Source organism: Lissotriton helveticus, chromosome 1_1, assembly GCF_964261635.1.
Source record: "Lissotriton helveticus chromosome 1_1, aLisHel1.1, whole genome shotgun sequence".
NCBI classification, from domain to species: domain Eukaryota; kingdom Metazoa; phylum Chordata; class Amphibia; order Caudata; family Salamandridae; genus Lissotriton; species Lissotriton helveticus.
The window spans coordinates 130773860-130786987 of NC_136057.1; the positions used below are offsets into that span (position 1 = coordinate 130773860).

General features: G+C 49.3%; 1 protein-coding gene across 3 annotated transcripts in view; it reads left to right on the top strand.

Annotated features, from left to right (window-relative positions):
• Window positions 1-2787: 2787 nt before the first annotated feature.
• LOC144769141 (uncharacterized) overlaps window positions 2788-13128 on the top strand; it is a 99502-nt gene continuing 89161 nt past the window's right edge. For all 3 annotated transcript variants that reach the window (XM_078653319.1, XM_078653183.1, XM_078653376.1), the window contains exon 1: window positions 2788-2974. The gene's annotated coding sequence lies outside the window, so the exon portion shown is untranslated. The remainder of the gene's footprint in view (window positions 2975-13128) is intronic.

A 13128-nucleotide genomic window follows, 5' to 3' on the forward strand; every position in this document is an offset into this window, starting at 1 on the left:
GCTGACACTTTGACTCTTGCACTGCCTCGCATGTCCATGGCTAACCCATCGGGTCACAGCGCATTTCACGCAGGGACTGCCGTCCCAACTTGAGTAGCGCACCTGCCGGCCCGCACCCCCAACCCTTCACAACATTAACACTGACTCACCGTGAGACACCCGGAAAGGCAATCCGTTTACGCCAGAGTGATTGCATCACCCCTAACCCCCCATCACACCCTGAAGTATTTCCTCTAATGACCTGACAGATTACCCCCCCCCCTTCCAGCAATGCACTGACAGGCAGGGGCAGAGCTCCAACTCCATTCACTTTGATGCCAGGTGCTAATCACCGCACTTCCTGTGAGTAATCCGGGCTGACCTTTCACTACAGTGACAATCATCAGGACTTGTCCGTTGAATGCAATGGGCCCCATTAAACACCCTGTGTATTAGCATGGCAGTGAAGTCTACAGCCGTGTGTGGGGGTGTAATACAGTATTACACCCCCACACACAGCTGTAGACTTCACTGCCATGGATGGGATTGTTAATCCTCCCCAAGTGGCTAGTACCGCACCCAGGATGGGGGGGATGCTTGGTTCAGTGCAATGACTCGACAGTGAAGGGTCTGTCTCTTACACCACTAAAACGCCCATGCACTATGTGAAAGTAGGCCAGAGGGAGGACTTTGAGAAAGTATTTTGAACATAAATTCATGGGGGGAGGGGTGCATTTTTGCCTTGTTGACGTCTGATTTACAGCGCTCTAACACCTTCGGGTAATGTCCGTGCTTTATAAAAAAAACACTAAATAAATAAAATTGTAACTCATGAAATTGGGGCCTTGAGTATTGACAGCTAATGTTTGCTGTCGGTAGCCGCAGCAGAATGAGGCCTGCGTGAATGATGGTTGGAGGATTTTCTTTTGTATTCTCTTTCTCAACCATTACTTTAATTTATCGTGAATGGACCCTGGGTTCCTGCATGTTAACAATACCTGGTCCATGGTATTGTGTTCTGTGCTGAAGCATTGCCATAGGCTATTGGCTCCCCTTTCAGCCAATGGCAGTCTCCTGCTGCTACTGTGTGAAAGGTCATCCCATTGTCTCTTGTTTTCAAAAGGACCAGCCCGACCTCTTCGACTTTCTCCTCACTCAGTTTAGTAACCGGAGCACCCAATAGGAAGACAGTTTAGTTAAAGCAGCAAATGGGAGGACACACACACACACACACACATCACACTCACAGCTACACACACACACAACCACACACACAACTGCACACACAACTGCACACACACTCAACCACACCGTCAGTGCACCCTTTCACCAGGCACAAACACCACCAGTCATCCGTGCACGCTTTCACCAGGCACAAACACCACCAGCCGTCAGTGCACACATCAATTGTTAACGCATCCACAATTACCTATTGTAGCAATCGCAGTATGGCGCACTTTACTTTTAAACATATTCATCTAAAGCGCAGCATGCCACCATTGCTACAAAAGTAAATACACATTTTTTTGGCCTACAATTTATAGACTTTTGTTGCAATTGGTGTTGCAATATTTAGCAATGCCAATAGCTCAAACTTAATTAATGCGAGACCTATTGCATTGCCAATGCTTGTTCTAGAATGTTTCCATTAACGCTTTACAGATACACACGCATTTATGCTTAATCCCATAAAAAGATAACTCATAATTTCCCTTTCTCTGTTCTCAACTTGCCTATAAACAACAAAACGATTACAATTTCTGAATAAATCAGAAAAGAAAAGGACACGTTTCCAGGATAAACAAAGTAAATGCAACCGACCATATGACAAAAAATATTGAGAATAATCCTTGTTTTTAACTATTTGCTTAAAACAATGTGATATTTTCTGTAAAAATAAATATTTAAAAGCATTTCTTTCAAAGTAAGACCTTTTGGTCCTATTGTTTTCGATACATAATTTTCAATAGCTTTATTTTACTTTGGGTCCTTCCACCTGGAGGGGTAGCTCTGCAGAGATACAGGAAATGAGGTGACATTGTGCCAGGAGCTGGCGTTGAGTGCCACATGGTACGGGTGGGGGGTACAGCACAGCTTGATCAGTTCTTGCAGGGAGAGGGTGAAGCACGTGCTTCTCCTTAAGTCCACCCATGGGAGATCTACCCTGTTCTTGTGAGGGGCGTTATAGAAGATGAGGTCATTTGCAGGCAGTACCTATGGCCTCTCACATCCTGAGTGGTAAAGTGGTACAGTCGGGTCCCACAGTGCCTCTGGATTTCTGGTATTTGCTGTATTTTAAAAAAATCTTGGAGTTTCTTGTTGCTCAGATGGGTGCAATTTCTGGTATTTCTATGTTTCCCTCGTCTTCATATCTTGATTTTGCTCATAAGAAAGTGTCACTCATAGTCATTTAAATGTCACTCTTATTTACACTGAAATTGTGAAAATGTCACACACAGCAATCTGAACCCTTGGCAGCTTTGAACTAGGCATTCTGTCGTTTCCAATGTACAGTGACAGCTATTATCACTTCCACATCATTAGACAGCTTCTGCTTGTTAGGTTACGTGTATGAGATTTCCAAAGAGAGGAGCACAGCATTGAAACGCAAAACTACAAATCCCATCCTATTGGAACGCGGAAGCGAAGACGCAGCCATATTTAAAACAGAAGCCAATGAGGTGCCGTCCTACGCATAATCTTCGGCCACCGCAATGACGTACACTGGCTCTAACCAATCGCTGCTATGAACGTCCTTCCTGCCGGGCAAGTGGCATATTCTGCGACCAATGGTTTGTCATCCTGTGCGTGTAACTGCACCAATCAACATAGGAGGCAGACCAACGGCTTTGGATGTAAACAAAGCCAGGCGGTAGATTCCGGGTACAGTGGGGCCCGGACGCACAATGGTGTCTGTGGGACTGGACGACATCAGCCACGGCCTGGAAGCGGCGCCAGTCATTGTGAGGAGGGAGTGGAGCTTCCAGACTTCAAAGTAAGCGCTACCAGGCAGCTCTTTTCAAAAGACGAAAGACAATCACTCACTTCTGGCCGAAGACTGCCAATCACTCACTTCCGGCCGAAGACCGCCAATCACTCCCTTCCGGCCGAAGACCGCCAATCACTCACTTCCGGCCAAAGATCGCCAATCAGAGACAGGGAGCGCTGGCACGTGGAGTAGGCCTCTCTACTGCGAAATATATAATGGCAGGGGGGGGGTTCAAAGTATGGAAGGGCAGCCTTCGAGGAGGGCCAGGGCCGTTTCTGCCATTAGGCAGGACTAGGCGGCCGCCTAGGGCGGCAAAATGATGAGGGCGGCATTTTAGTCTGGACTCAGTGCACTGTGCAAGTGAAGCGCACGCACCTGACCAGGCCTGGCTGTGGCCTGCTGATCTTTGCAATTGAATTGCATTTGCTGATGCTTGTTGTTGCTGAGCGGTGTGCGTGCGTGCACACCCTAGATTATTATGGCATCACGTGTGTGTATCAGAGCGGGATGCGGGTCTGACTGCGGGACACACTAGTGGGTCCCCAGGGCCGTCAATCTTGTAGCGCTGGGATAGCGCTGCCAATGACGGCCCTGGGGAACATTCTTGGCCAATCCACGAGCAGTGCTTCTGCCAGGTAGGGCAGGCCAGTGACAGCGGTGACGCACGGCGCACCAGTCCCACCATCTCTCTCGGTGCGCGCGGCGCGGGGGACGGTCTGTGTGTGTCGTGTCGGCACTGGCTGGGCCTGGCGCCCCTTTGCCCATAATTTAATTAGCACTGGTCTGCAGCTGCCACCTGCCAGCCAGTGCCATCACACAGGGAGTCTTTTCCTGGGTCTCCTGACTCCATCTCCCGCCGGCCGCCGGCCCTCTCCTGACCCGACCCACCCCAGCACCACGACTCACACGAGCCAAAAACAGCGTAGTCGCCCGTGGTCAGGCCTGGCCGTGTGGTGGTCGTGTCGTACGACGGTACGCAGCAAGCAGCAGGTCGTGAGTGACTTGAGCACTACTACTACACTAGCAGTCAATCAGTGCAAGCACCGCCCGCCGGTGAGTCAGTCAGTCAGTCAGAAGGCCGCTGGGCCTGGCTGCCTGCGAAAATAAATATAAAAATATATATTTCGGATCCATCCGATTCGGATGCATTTGCATGCTGCAAATTCGAATATTTGTAAATGAATCATCTTAATATGTATTGTAATTGTGTAATAATGTTCATCACTGACACTGAGTCAGGCCTAATGTATGTTGTAAATGAGGCGGAGGCGGGCGGGTGACGGCCGTTGAGGAATCCACAGAGATTACCAGGAGTGTTTCAGGAAATCTACGATACTCATAGATTTCCATGAGTATCTAGACTACAGAACAGACAGACCGGTAAATGCAAATAGGTGCAGCTAGAAAGAGTGTGAGCGATAATCACTACTGAGTACTGACATATACGGCCAGATAGGCATCAATAGCTGCGACATGAGACAGCTCGGTACGATGCGCGCTGGAACGACGACTGGTTCAGAGCTCTACAAAACAAATCATCTAAAATACGCAGAGCATTTTATCTGAGACATAGGCGATGATGGACAGACAAGGCTCTATATTGAAAGCAATGTTGTCGAAACTAAGACCAGCACAGGAAACAAGACAGACAAAAACACATACTGAGGGTTGGGGGCTGCTAGTTACCAAATCAGAGCCGTTCCCTGGCAACCGAAAACATCTCTCCTGATCAGCATCCCTTCTCTTGCTCTTCTGCTCTCTCTCCCCTCTCTCACTCGATCTCATTCTCTCTGCCTCAAGCTGCCTCGTTCAGAATCTCTCTGATTCTCCTCTCTTTTCTTCCATCTCCCTCTTTCTGCCTCATCTTTTCATTTTCCTTCTACCGCACTCTCTGTCTTCCCTCCAATCTCCTTCTTTCAATCAATCAATCAGGTCATTTGTAGAGCGCACTACTCACCCGTAGGGTCTCAAGGCGCTGGGAGGGGGGGGGTGCCGCTACTGCTCGAACAGCCAGGTCTTGAGCTTCTTCCTGAAGGAGAGGTGGTCTTGGGTCAGGCGCAGATTGGTCGGAAGTGAGTTCCAGGTCTTGGCGGCCAGGTAGGAGAAGGATCTTCCTCCTGTTGTCGCTCTTCGGATGCGGGGGACGGCGGCGAGGGCGTGGTTGGTTGATCTGAGGAGGCGCTTGGGAGTGTAGAAGTTGATCCGGTTGTTGAGGTAGCTCGGGCCTTGGTCGTGTAGGGCTTTGTGCGCGTGGGTGAGGAGCCGGAAGGTGATTCTCTTGTTGACCGGGAGCCAGTGCAGATCTCTCAGGTGTCCGGAGATGTGGCTGCGTCGGGGGATGTCGAGGATGAGTCTCGCGGAGGCGTTCTGGATCCGCTGGAGTCTCTTCTGGAGTTTGGCGGTGGTTCCGGCGTAGAGGGCGTTGCCGTAGTCCAGTCGGCTGGTGACGAGGGCTTGGGTGACCGTTTTCCTTGTCTCGGTGGGGATCCACCGGAAGATCTTACGTAGCATGCGCAGGATGTTGAAGCATGACGAGGAGACGGCGTTGACTTGTCTGGTCATGGAGAGGGAGGAGTCCAGGATGAAGCCCAGGTTGCGTGCGTGGTCCGTCGGTTTGGGTGCGGTGCCCAGGGCGGGGGGCCACCAGGAGTCGTCCCAGGCGGAGGGCGTGGAGCCCAGGATGAGGACCTCCGTCTTGTCTGAGTTCAGTTTCAGGCGGCTGGTCGTCATCCATTCGGCTACGTCTCTCATCCCTTCGTGCAGGTTGGCTCTGGCGGTGTCGGGGTCGTTGGTCAGGGAGAGGATCAGCTGGGTGTCGTCAGCGTAGGAGATGATGTTGAGGTTGTGTTGGCGTGCGATGGTCGCGAGGGGGCTCATGTAGACGTTGAAGAGGGTGGGGCTCAGTGAGGATCCTTGAGGGACGCCGCAGATGACTTTGGTGGCCTCTGACTTGTACGGTGGTAGGCGGACTCTTTGTGTTCTTCCGTCGAGGAAGGAGGTGATCCATTCCAGTGCCTTCTCCTGGATTCCGATGTTGCTGAGGCGCTGTACTAGGGTGCGGTGGCAGACAGTGTCGAAAGCCGCGGAGAGGTCCAGGAGGATGAGGGCCGCTGTTTCTCCGTTGTCCATCAGAGTTCGAAGGTCGTCGGTGGCGGCGATGAGGGCGGTCTCGGTGCTGTGGTTCGCTCGGAAGCCGGACTGTGAGGGGTCGAGGGATCCATTCGTCTCGAGGAAGGCGGCCAGCTGTTTGTTGACGGTCTTCTCGATGACTTTGGCCGGGAACGGGAGGAGCGAGATGGGACGGTAGTTCTTGAGGTCGGTGGGGTCTGCTGTAGGTTTCTTGAGGAGAGCGCTGAGTTCGGCGTGCTTCCAGCTCTCAGGGAAGGTGGCGGAGTCGAAGGAGGTGTTGATGATGTCCCGCAGGTGGGGTGCGAGGACAGCGTCGGCTTTGTTGAAGACGTGGTGAGGGCAGGGGTCAGTCGGAGATCCGGAATGGATGGAATTCATGGTGCGGATGGTGTCTTCGGTGCTGATCGGGGTCCAGGTGCGGAGGGTGGTGGTGGGTGGCGTCGTTGCGGTTGTGGCTTGCGTTGGTTGGTTGTTGAAGCTGTTGTGTATGTCCGTGATCTTGTTGTGGAAGTAGGACGCGAGGGAGTTGCAGAGGTCTTGCGATGGGGTGATGTCGTTGTTTCCGGCGCTGGGGTTGGAGAGCTCTTTCACGATGTTGAAGAGTTCCTTGCAGTTGTGTGCGTTGTTGTCCAGCCGGTCCTTGTATGCATTTTTCTTGGTGGCGCGGATCAGTTGGTGGTGTTTCCGGGTGGCGAGCTTGAGGGTGGTCATGTTGTCCGTCGTTGGTTCCCTTCTCCAGGCTTTCTCGAGGGCTCGACAGTTCTTCTTGGAGCTCTTGAGTTCGTCGGTGAACCATGGTGTTTTTCTGCTGCAGGATCTGCTGGGTGGGGTTCTCAGAGGGGCGAGTTCGTCCGCGCAGTCGTTGATCCATTTCGTGAGGTTGTCGGCGGCCTGGCTGGGGTTCGCTGAGTTGGCGGGAGGGTGCTGGCTCAGGGAGGCGGTGAGCTGGTCGGCTGTGATCTTGTTCCAGCTTCTTCGAGCAACCTGTTGCTGGAGGTGGTGGATCGTCGTTCTTCTGAAGGTGAAGTGGACGCAGCTGTGGTCCGTCCAGTGGAGTCCTGTTGCGTGGCTGAAGGTGACGTCTTTGCTGGATGAGAAGACGGCGTCGAGAGTGTGTCCGGCGAGGTGGGTGGGGGTGGTCACCAGTTGCTTGAGTCCGAGGTTGTCGAGGTTGTCGAGCAGGGTGATGGTGTTGCGGTCGTTGTTGTTCTCCAGGTGGAAGTTGAGGTCCCCCAGGAGGATGTAGTCGGCGGAGGGACTCTCTTCCTCTCACCCACATTCAAGCCAGTCTCTCCTACCTATCAGATCGACTCCCGGTGGCATACCAAAACTTGAGCCCCCCCTGCAAGGTAAGTAGAGGGGCCCCTTCCAGGCACAATCAGGAGCTCTCCGGTGTCTCACAATGGTGTCTGACACAGCGAGGTGTGTGTGTAGTGCAGTGTGCAGAGTAATGGTGTCTGACACAGAGAGGTGTGTGTGCCGTGCAGTGTTCAGAGTAATGGTGTCTAACACAGCGAGGTGTGTGTGTCGTGCAGTGTGTCTGACACAGTGAAGTGTGCTGGGTAGTGTGCAGTGGTGTCTGATACAGCGAGCTGTGTGTGCCGGGTGCAGATACAGCGAGGTGTGTCATGCAGTGTTCAATGGTGTCTGACACAGCGAGGGGTGTGTGTGCTCTACAGTGTGCAGAGCAGTGGTGTCTGACACAGTGAGGTGATCCATGCAGTGTGCAGTGCACATATGGCCACGAGGGCCGGTGACACTGCACTGCAGTCAGTGACCTCACCACTGGCAAAGCACAGCGCAGGCAACAGATGGGAGATGACCTCACCGCTCAAACTGAAGCTAAACTCGTGAGAAGCAGGGTGGGAGAAACGCGAGGTGTCTGTTTCCACTTCCTGTCCGGCCTGGATAGAGCCAGGAGGTCTTCACAGGAAGCACACGAGGACGAGAAGAGGCCTGTGGCATTCTTTGCATCTACACAGACAACACCAAGCCTGCTTCACCTCTTACACCCGCCCGTCCCACAGACTCCCGCAATGGTCAGCCTTCAAGGCACTATCTCTCCCAGATTCGCAATTTGACACATCTGCCCCCACTTACAAAATAGAGCAATGTTGTTCATTATTGTCAGAATTAGGACATGTGACTACTGCATGTGTGTGTGTGTACATATATCTAGAGGCATCTGCTGAGCGAGAACTGATGTGAGCTAGGATGCTGACGTCAGTTTTCACATCTATGAGCCGGAAGACCACCCCCCTTCTTCTTGCCAGGCGGTGCACTGAGAAGGCTTCCCGCCATTTCTGAGTTCACGTGTTATCATTATGTTAACTAGCTGACCTTCATGAACACAGATAGCACATAAATGCAGACAGAATCCTCAACAGGGAGAACTGTGCGAAGCTTGGGCAGAGATCGAGTGTGATAGGCTGCTACACAATGGTGGGATAAATTAGGGGTGCAGAGGCAGGGTTGGATTGGGATTCAAAACTGGCCCGGACACGCTAAAAAAAGTGGCCCACATTTGCATATTGCCTTTCCCCACAACACTGCTTCGGCGAAATTTTATATAAAGGGCGGATGGGAGGGGTTACAATACAAAAAGTGCACCGATTAGTTTACACTGTTGAACCACACCTGAAACAAGTGAGGCCACTTTTGCTCAGGCCCCCTGCCCCCGGCCAATCAGCATTTATTAATCGACCGGCCCAGGGAGACAAAGGGAGTGACACCCACAAGCAATGGAGGTAATGGACGCCCATCTGCCTCCAGCAAGGTCACTCGAGCACCCGCTGGGTCGCTGGCCTGGCCCACAGCTGCTGCTCAGGCACCTGCCCGCGTTACCTATCCGACGCTGTGCAGAGGGTAACATACAACTAACTCAAAGGAAAACATACATTTCAGTGCGATGCACAAGTGGCTGCCTTTGTTTTATCTACCTCGCCTTTCCTATTCTAGTCACTCTCGTAGCACTTGGAAGGACGTGAAACCCCGGTGGTGTAGAACAGCATGTGGGAGGGGTGAAAGGTCAAGGAAGCAGCTGCTGGATGGGGAGGGCCACCATTCATCTTGTGATGTCATGCTGTGATGGCTGTGGTGATGCACCAGCACGTGCCGGTGTCTTACCCAGCGAGGTGTGCAGTTCAGTGTGCAGTGGAGTCTGACACAGCAATCCGTTTGTGTGTTCACAGCAGTGGTATCTGAACGGCGGTGAGGTGAATCATTCATAAATAATTTATCTGTTATCTCCGCTGCGGCCTGACTCCGGACCGAGCCCGTCCTCACGGTCGGCTGGAGAGTGGCGCAAAAACACTGTCACTGTAGTCTGCCCTGCTGAATCTGGTCTACGGGCAATGGAATATATACTGCACTTCTGAGAGAGAGGGAGGCTTGCTTTACTACTGACAGGCACATCATTGATCTTTGCTCATCCTATTGTGCAGTGATGTGCTTCCGTTTATTGTATAATATGTTTGGATGTATATTATCACTGAAAGAAAGTACAAGGCTTTGTCTGTGTTCCACTTTGCCCTTTTTTCCAAATCTATAATTACTATTGGTTTCTAAAGTGATGGAAAAGCCTCAATGCTTGGAGGTGGAGATAATGATGTAGCCTTCTACCATGGTTGAGTCAATTACAGTGATTAAAAATTCTTTCTGATTTTGGGGTCAAGGGCAACAAGTTTTCATGTGTGTTTTGTCCTTGGGACAAGGAGGCCCAACCCCCTGCTGTACAAACCCTTTTGCTGCCAGTTTGCAGTACCACATTATGGATCAGGGAAGGGCACTGCCTCTGCCTGCAGTTAAGGTCATTTGTTGTCCATATGTTCATATTGTTCAAACTTGTATTTATGGTTCCTTAATTGAAAGCCTTTATTTTTAGGGTGAGTGCTCTAAGTAAATGTTGTAAGCTCTGACTGCACTTCTGACAGTGGTTACAGTATAAAAATGTGTACACATGATTGCAAAGTTAATACAAGTTATTGTATATCTAATGCATTTATTCTTCTAGCCTGGATGACGGGGGAGAGAGTGATGGTAGAAAAAGGGAGGGGGGGGGGGCGGCATTTTCAATTCTCGCCTAGGGCGGCACAACACCTAGAAACGGGCCTGAGGAGGGCAGTGACTGCGCGGCATCTGCAGTGCTTCAAAGTATGGAAGTGCTGCCTTCAAGGAGGGCAGTGACTGCGCGGCATCTGCAGTGCTTGAGGCAGGGGTTCAAAGTATGGAAGGGCAGCTGCTGTGTGTGGACGCAGTGCTTGAGGCAGGGGCTTATCCTCCATTTATTGCAGCATTATCCCTGTACCTGTGTCTGGTACTCTTTTGTAACATGCACATGGCACTTTTCTCTTGTAATACACTGTTTGCTACCGCTTACATTTTGTTTGCTTTCGATACTTGCACAAGTGCCACCATTGCCTACGTAACGTTTGTTCTTGTGTTTGAGTGTCCTCCATTTATTGCAGTATTTTACCTCTATTTGTACTTTGTACGCTTTTGTAACTTGCAAACATGTCACTTTTTCCTCCTGTAATGCACCGTGTGCTACCTCTTGTATTTTGTTTGCTCACAATTGTCACTTTTGCTTCATGTAACTTATCGCTTGCTTTTGTGTAATTTGTTCACTTGTAATTTTCTCCTCATGTATCATTACTGTTCCTATTGTGAAGCGCTCTGACACCTTCGGTTAAAGTCCGCGCTATAGAAAAACGCATAAAATAAAAAAAAGTTAAACACATTTTTCAGTTGTGTTGATTCAGTTGAGCAATCACACCCGAAAACATTATTTTTTTCTCCAATGCGCCGGAGTGGGGCATTGTGTGCTCGCTGGCATGGGGTTACCTGGTCACTAAACATACAAGTCAGTCTTTCCTGCCTCTGTAACATATTGTGATATTTTCTTTGAGCTTTACTGAACAACCTGTGTCATTCATCCACTATTAATGTTCAGTAAGTGCTGCTCTTTTTGCTGTAGTACAGACCGTTCCAACATTTTAGTTTTTCTATTCGTAGTTACGTTTTTTAAGTGTTTGTTTCAAAGGGGCAACAAATGCCTTTACTGATATCCCCCGTGTACCAGATTTTAGATAACAATGGCAGCTTGTCATTACAATATTGACAAGGTGGTAACCACAGAGGAAAGTGGAAATGATTTCACCTCAAAGGAGGGGGCAGTGAGTGTGGAGTTCTCCATATCAAGGTGGATTAACACTGCTTTGGAAACACCATTTGTTAATTTAACCTGTATTTAGACCATACTTGTGGCACAGCAGTGACGAAACTTGACATGGCACCTGTCAACTTTTAACCTATACACTTATGGTTTGGGCACAGCTGTTCAGATTGCCATTTCTAAAATTGACACATATTGTGCTCCAGGTGGGATAACACTTTTGTTTATGTCAGAGTAATCGTCCTCTGTAAGTTCTTTAGTGCTCATTCCTGGAGAAACCATTCTATATGGCAGAAGGTATAACCTACCATATATTTCTAAGGATAACGCTGGTTCCAAAAAGTGGTGACCATATTAAGGAACAAGGCTGACGAGTTCTTTACACAGTCGTGTAATCTCAGGAAGACTTGCAATGTATTTGTTAAGGCCACCTACGTGGTGTGTTATGGTGCAAAAAACATACCAAGCCTAGGGTGGCCAGTACTTTGAAACCACCCAGGGTATACTTTGGGTGGCCTCACTAGACTAAGCTGCTGTAATTACAACACAGTGGCGACATCGTTAAGATCAAGGAGACTGGCACTGATAAGTGTCTTTTCTGCTTTCCTGAAGAGACTGACATTGCTTATAGCATGTTTTGCAGGTCCCAGGTGCCCTTTGCATACACAAACTAAGGAACCAAAATCTACTCATTCCTATTTTGGGGAAAGTCCCACACTGTAAAGAAGTTAAGACAAAACATCAGAACCCACATACTGATCACTCGGTGTCTAAGATCACACATACAGTTAGAATATGGACTTTTCTGGATTGCTGAGATGCATGTTGCTTTAGCTATGTTCTAAAGCGATTGAGTGTATCACTTATGTGTTGTGATTCACCAAACTTTGATGCAAGGACATAACAGTGTGTAGTAAGTAAAGTACCTCAGTCGACTAGGGCAGCCAATGCACAGGTATGTCTGAAGGTCACAAGTTTGAGTCTTGACTGGTTCACTCTTCTCTTGCTCTAATTCGGTTAAAGGTGATAAAATGAGGACTGTTGTTATTGGCACCCAGAGAAGATATGATTTTGTTTGTTTCGTAGGCTAAATAACTAGTAATCCATATTATATGACATGCAATCCTTATAAGCTTGCAATCTCTGCATATTGTTTTCTTTATATAGTTTAATAGTGACAATACTGTTCATCCGTTATAAGGCATGATTTCTCAACTGTAATAAGCTTTGAGCTGCCACCCTACATTCTTCTTGAAATAGTGCAGCCCTCTTTTGCATCTCATCACAGACTTCCGAGAACAGACTGACTCGCCCTTTGTTCTTGCATCGCTAGTCACTGACAAGTCACCTATAGGCATCCTTGAACCTCAGGCCTCAATACACTAGTAGCACACTGCAACCAAACATTGACCCAATCATATGATAATTCGCATTCAATCTTCATATCGCACACCCCAGCCAATCAGATGTTGAATCTCCTCATGACCTGCAAACAATTCTTTCCTTCTTCATGTTGATTAGTACAGTTCATTTTCTCCCTCTGAGTCCCCCTTCTCAGTCAGACATGCACTCTAGACGTGTTGTTACTCTGAATGCATACAGTCCCTATGGCTCCAGAAGGGGTTGTTGAATCCTATTCCCTACTGACAAGGGGCTGTACCTAATCCCTTAACCCACCAAAGGAATGTCCTTATCACGATGTATAATTTACTCTAGAAATAGATTCTGTTTGACAACACTCCCATTACAGCTGTTATACCAGTCTATTGGAAAACACTCAAATGCATTAGATCCTTCAATATTTTTTTATGAAAATCCGGTACACCCATCTGAAAGTCTAGAAAGAGACACATTGCTC